The 6,630-nt window shown below is 49.0% G+C and overlaps 1 long non-coding RNA gene across 1 annotated transcript in view; it reads right to left on the reverse strand.

The window, feature by feature from the left end:
* The window catches only part of LOC139265206 (uncharacterized), a 34,023-nt gene extending 28,501 nt beyond the window's left edge, over positions 1–5,522 (reverse strand). Inside the window, exon 1 of the long non-coding RNA XR_011593505.1 lies at positions 5,445–5,522. This is a non-coding gene — a long non-coding RNA (uncharacterized lncRNA). The remainder of the gene's footprint in view (positions 1–5,444) is intronic.
* Positions 5,523–6,630: the final 1,108 nt, after the last annotated feature.

A 6,630-nucleotide genomic window follows, 5' to 3' on the forward strand; every position in this document is an offset into this window, starting at 1 on the left:
GAGCAAGCGGCATCAGCAGGGCAACGGCACCAGTAGTGATACCATGCCCCTGGGTCGGTTCCACCTCTCAGGCACCCGATGGCACCAACTGCCACAAGCCTGAAGGAGCAGACAGCCCCAAGGCTATACCCCTAGATGTAGGGTCACCCGCCACTGTTCCCCCGAAGGAAACAAGCACCTATCAGGATCCCAAACCAAACGACGCTCAGGCCAGCGAGTCAGCAGTTCACTGTGCACTGCTAGACGACAGCTCCTCAGGGAGCAGCTGTGACACAGGGTGCAAAGAAAGGACAGGGAGGTCACAGACATCTACTCCAGAGTGAGGAACAGGCCTTAGGGGCCGGCTTATATACAGTGCTCCCAAGGGATGCTGGGATCCCTTGGGACGTCAGGGGCTGTGCTCCCTGGTTGCGGAACATGGGAGTGCATGCTTTACAGATACACAACATCACTCCCCCTCAAAGTCAAAGTGAAAACTATTTACAAGGTGAGGTGGTTGGGAGCCTTTCTTTCCCTGGTGGACCGTCTCGGTACAAATATGTCTGTTCTGGTGTGTTGGCTGTGCCCTCGCTGGGCTGGCTGCTGGGTGAGCCTTGCTGGGCTGTTGGGCGTGATGGATTCGATTTCCTAGTCCGGGGTGATGTCGTTGATCCTTTGGGTGTGTGTTGTGGACTCAAAAAAGGTGGTGTCTGCTGTGGGTTGTTCAGGGCAGTCTATGAACAGCAGCCTCGTTTGGTCCAGGTGCTTTCTGCAAATTTGTCCATTGTCTCGTTTGACTACAAACACCCTATTCCCTTCTGTAGCTATCACCGTGCCCGCGATCCACTTGGGACCATGTCCATAGTTGAGCACAAACATAGGGTCATTCAGATCAATTTCCCGTGACACAGTGGTGCGACCATCGTTTACATTTTGTTGCTGCCGCCTGCTCTCCACCTGATCATGCAGGTTGGGGTGAACCAGCGAGAGTCTGGTTTTAACTGTCCTTTTCATGAGTAGCTCAGCCGGGGGCACCCCTGTGAGTGAGTGGGGTCTCGTACGGTAGCTGAGCAGTACTCGGGACAGGCAGGTTTGGAGTGAGCCTTCTGTGACTCGTTTAAGGCTCTGTTTGATTGCTTGTCTTGCCTGCTCTGCTTGCCCATTGGAGGCTGGTTTAAACGGGGCCGAGGTGACATGTTTGATCCCATTGCGGGTTATGAATTCTTTAAATTCGGCACTGGTGAAACATGGCCTGTTGTCACTGACCAGTATGTCAGGCAGGCCGTGGGTGGCAAACATGGCACTCAGGCTTTCAATGGTGGCAGTGGCGGTGCTTCCCGACATTATTTCACATTCAATCCATTTTGAAAAAGCATCCACCACCACCAGGAACATTTTACCGAGAAACAGGACTGCATAGTCGACATGAATCCTCGACCATGGTCTGGAGGGCCAGGACCACAAACTTAGTGGTGCATCTCTGGGCGCATTGTTCAACTGAGCACACAGGCTGCATTGCCGTACACAGGACTCTAAGTCAGAGTCGATACCGGGCCACCACACGTGGGATCTGGCTATCGCTTTCATCATTACTATACCCGGGTGTGTGCTGTGGAGATCCGAGATGAACGTCTCCCTGCCCTTTTTGGGTAGCACTATGCGGTTACCCCACGACAGGCAGTCTGCCTGAATGGACAGCTCATCCTTTCACTGTTGGAACGGCTTGATTCGCTCTTGCATTTCAACAGGGATGCTGGCCCAACTCCCATACAGTACACAGTTTTTTTACTAGGGACAGCAGAGGATCTTGGCTGGTCCAAGTCCTAATCTGGTGTGCCGTGACAGGTGATTTATCATTTTCAAACGCTTCCATGACCATCAACAAGTCTACGGGCTGTGCCACCATCAACAAGTTTGCAGGCTGTGCCATTTCCACCCCCGTTGTGAGCAATGGTAGCCGACTGAGAGCATCCGCACAGTTCTTGGTGCCCGGCCTGTGGCGGATGGTATAGATATACACTGATAGCACGAGTGCCCACCTTTGTATGCGGGCTGAGGCATTAGTATTTATCCCCTTGTTTTCAGTGAACAGAGATTTGAGGGGCTTGTGATCGGGTTCCAGCTCAAATTTGAGGCCAAACAGGTACTGATGCATTTTCTTTACCCTGAACACACATGCTAATGCCTCTTTCTCAATCATGCTGCAGGCCCTCTCGGCCTTAGACAAGCTCCTGGAGGCATAGACGACAGGTTGCAACTTCCCCGCAACGTTAGCTTGTTGTAATACACACCCGACTCTGTACGACGACACATCACATGCTAGCACAAGTTTTTTACGTGGGGTATACAATACAAGCAGCTTGTTGGACCATAAAATGTTTCTGGCTTTCTCAAAAACAATTATTTGTTTTTTTTCCCCATTCCCAGTTCTCACCTTTGCGCAATAACACATCGAAGGGCTCTAAGAGGGTGCTTAACCCCAGTAGGAAGTTACCAAAATAGTTGAGGAGTCCCAAAAACAACCGCAGCTCCATGATGTTCTGTGGCCTGGGCGCGTTCCTGATAGCCTCTGTTTTGGCGTCTGTGGGCCGAATGCCATCTGCCGCGATCTTTCTCCCCAAAAACTCCACTTCTGTTGCCATGAAGATGCATTTCGACCTCTTCAGCCGCAGCCCTACGCAATCCAGTCGCCGGAGGACCTCCTTCAGGTTTTGTAGGTGCTCGACGGTGTCCCGATCCGTGACCAATATGTCATCCTGAAAAACCACCATGCGTGGTACCGACTTGAGTAGGCTCTCATGTTTCTCTGGAAGATCGCTGCAGCCGACCGAATTCCAAACGGGCATCTGTTGTAGATGAACAGTCCCTTATGCATGTTGATGCAGGTGAGGCCCTTTGAAGACTTCTCCTGCGTCATGTAGGCCAAAGTCAGGTCGAGTTTGGTGAACGTCTTGCCTCCTGCCAGTGTCACAAATAGGTCATCTGCCTTTGGTAGCGGGTATTGGTCCTGTAGCGAGAAACGATTAATAGTTACTTTATAATTGCCGCAATCCTTACCGTGCCATCACTTTTGAGTACTGGAACAATCAGCCTGGCCCACTCGCTGAATTCCACTGTGGAGATGATGCCCTCGCATTGCAGCCTGTCCAGTGGCAGTTGTTGTTGTAATTCTAGTTGTTGTTGTAGTTTGACCAGAAGTGCAACTTTGAATGGAAAGATTCGATTTTCATTTTAATTTGAGAAAAATAAAACTCTGCTTCTCATATCTTCTTCTCCTGGCCTCCATTTCTATGGTACTGCTGGCAGCTGTCATTGACGTCTGAAATATTTATTTCTGCATCCAATAACTAAAGGAGAATGAGTCATGTATGTACACACCATTACTGCACCTTTCCACGGTCATTTTTCCAAATGTTTAGACGTCACGTTAAACCAGTGACATCTCAAACACGACAATGTTAAACTAGCCGGTTCCAAATAGCGTTTATATGGATTGTATAAATAGCGCACTGAGACCCGAATGGAACAATGAGAGCTGACTGACTGAAGACATTTTTCACACTTGACTATTTGTAGCTCTGTTCTGTCGATAGATTTTTCTTTCTGTTTCATTCCTCAGGCCATATATAATATAAGAACATAATAAATAATAGCAGGAGTGGGCCATTCGTCCCTTCGAGCCTGCTCTGCCATTCAATGAAATCATGGCTGATCTTCGACCTCAACTCCACCTCCCCGCACTAACCCCATATCCCTTGATTCCCTTAATATCCAAAAATCTATTGATGTCTGCCTGAATATACTCAACGGTAACAGTCCCTGTGAGCATTCCTGGGTTGAAGGCAACATTTTGTTGACCCATATTACATTACAACGTTAAGTGACTACTCTTCAAAAGCTACTTCATTGGCTGTAAAGCCGTTTGGGATGTCCGTTGCTCGTGAAAGGCGTTGTATAAATGCAAGTATTTTTTTGTGATACAACTGAAGCATTTTCTATTGCTCCTTGGGTCTAAAAAAGATGCTAATTAAAAAGGTTGCCGGAACTGAACCTTTTGCTTAAAGGTTTAATTTTGGGCTCTTGCATGGGTGGTAGATGCCAGTGCGTGGATTTTTTTTAACGTGTGGTGGCCGTTGCACACCAGCCACCATATGAGCTTAACAGAGCTAGGTCTTGGTCCAGTGACAAGAATTAACCAAGACGACTGGAGACCAGCTCTGTTGCACGGACCTAGTGCACAGTAGCAGGATATTTGGAAAAGCATGATTGAATCAAGCAGAGTCAGCATGGTTTTATGAAAGGGAAATTTACTGGAGTTCTTTGAGGATGTAATGAGCAGGGTGGATAAGGGAGAACCAGTGGATGTGGTGTATTTGGATTTCCAGAAGGCATTCGTTGACATGGACTCGCTTGGTAAAGGCAGTGTGAAGCTGAGTCAGTCGGGCCAGAGGGACTTGAGGTTTGATTTCCAGTCTGCGAAGCGTTAGCTGATCTCTGCCCAGCTGGCAGTAACAGTGCTATGGTGGCTGTTACTAGGGGAAAAAAATCACCCAGGATTCCCGCTCCTGCTCAAAAGTGCGCATGTATTGATTTCGGGATGAGGACAGGATCCGGCATGCCTCCTGCTCAAAAGTGCGCATGTATTGATTTCGGGATGAGGACAGGATCCGGCATGGCGGCGCTGCCCCCCATGATGGAATAGCTTGCCAACTCTCACTGACCAGCCTTGCACGTGCAGCCTTGTAATTAAGACAGGCTTTGAGAGTGTCTGTAGACCCTAACAGCAGCGGGAGCCAATATCTTCTGAAACAAAGGGAGCAAAATTTGCTGGTGGATAGCTTAATTTTAGCAAATGGTTGCTTCTTTAGGTCATCATGCCTTCTTTTAAATAGCGATTGCTTCAAAAAATGACTGGATAAAGAAAATCTTTTGTTCACCTCTGTGAGTGTTCATTCCACAAAGTTGTGTACGTACTTATGAAGTTGTTTTTTTATAAAAGCTTTCTCTGTTATGAAGGAACAATAATCATTCACTGGGTCATAAGTTGTGGCATTGCAGAGATAATTTTAAAGGAGAATGGTTATATGATGTGACTGGTTATGATACAAAAGCAAAAAGGAAAAGTAGTAAGTTAAAAAGTTGAGGGGTTGAAATTAGTTATGGCCGTTTTTGAGGCGGTGTCACCGTCTGAGTGCTGATTTTAGGCGCAGGCTCAAATTGCTAACTTCAGTTTTAACTCCCAAAGAGGAGAGAGCAGCACTAAAACATGGCGTTGCACATCTATCCTCGGCACCAATGGGGCGGGAGCTCAGGAGGCTGACTCAATTCCACAATGGGAGGCTGCTGCCATGCTAGGGAGAAAAATGGGAAGAAAAAAACCCGAAAACTTCTCCGATCCACACACACACTTCCCCATTCTTAAAACTAATGAAAACATGCAGAAATAAATAAAGAGAAACATTTACCTTGCTTTCTGGGTGATTCCGCCCGACAACCGCTCTTTAACCACCACTTTTTCCTGGCCGTACAGCCACCCGCCGGTACAGCAGCCGAGCAAAGCAAATATCGCGACAGAGGCGTCAGAGGCGTTGTACGCTGGATGACGTCATCACGCGGGTGGCTTTAGCCGGTGCAGCATTGCCTCTTGGCTCCTCTGCCAAGGAGCTGACTCAATTTCAGCCGGAGTGGACACCGTTTAACGACGACGGTAGGCCTTTGCCGCCCGTTTGCAGCCTACCGCCGGCGGTAAGGGGCCGCGTCCACGACCCAATTTCCACATCTCTGTATCCCAGTAAATTGGCGGTGAGTTACGTCCCATGCGAGATACACAAAACTAAATGGGTTATTCAGTTTCCATCTCTCATATTCAGTGTCTAATACCCGATTATAGAGCAGTACTGGCAGTGCCTTGGGAATAAGAACATAGGAACAGGAGTAGCCCATTCAGCACCTCGAACCTGTTCAATTAGATCATGGCTGATTTGTATTCTAATTCCATCCACGCGCCTTGGCTCTATGGGGCCAAAATTCCATGCAGCCAGAAAGCTGGTGGTGTTAAGGCCTTTTTTCCTCGATTAGTGTCGCAAAGTTTGCAGCGGTCATTGGATCCAAATTCAGCTTTTTGACCACAAAAACGTGTTCCAGTCTTATTAGGCCTTCAAACCTGAAAGTGTGCAGTCTTAATTGGGGTGTTATTCCCACAGGAAATTCACCCTTAGGGTGATGTGGCAGCTGCCATTGCAGCACAGGCGCGAGGGAACGAGCAAATCGGTGCTGCTTTGGAAAGGATGGCCACGGCCCTGCAAGATTTGATGGAGCGTCTAAGTGCTGTCATATCTGGTGGCTTTCAGACTGTGGCTGCTTGCATGCAGTCTCAGCTGGATGCCCCCTGAGACCTCAGTGTTGCTTTCGCGGCTGGGTCCACCATGGACCACGGGGGACCTTCCGGTGTGGCGCCACAGCACCGACCTGAGCTCCCTCAGATTGGTGGTGGTGGTGATGTGCCGCCCCTGGTGAGTTATTCAGGCTCCTCGGCCCAGGATACGGATGATGTGCTCCCTCCGGCTTACAGCATTCCTGGCCCCAGACCCTGTCACTCCGCCAGTGCCTCCACACATGGCCTTTCCCGAGCCAAGTCAGACTGAACCCTCC

This window comes from Pristiophorus japonicus, chromosome 6, assembly GCF_044704955.1.
Source record: "Pristiophorus japonicus isolate sPriJap1 chromosome 6, sPriJap1.hap1, whole genome shotgun sequence".
NCBI classification, from domain to species: Eukaryota; Metazoa; Chordata; class Chondrichthyes; family Pristiophoridae; genus Pristiophorus; species Pristiophorus japonicus.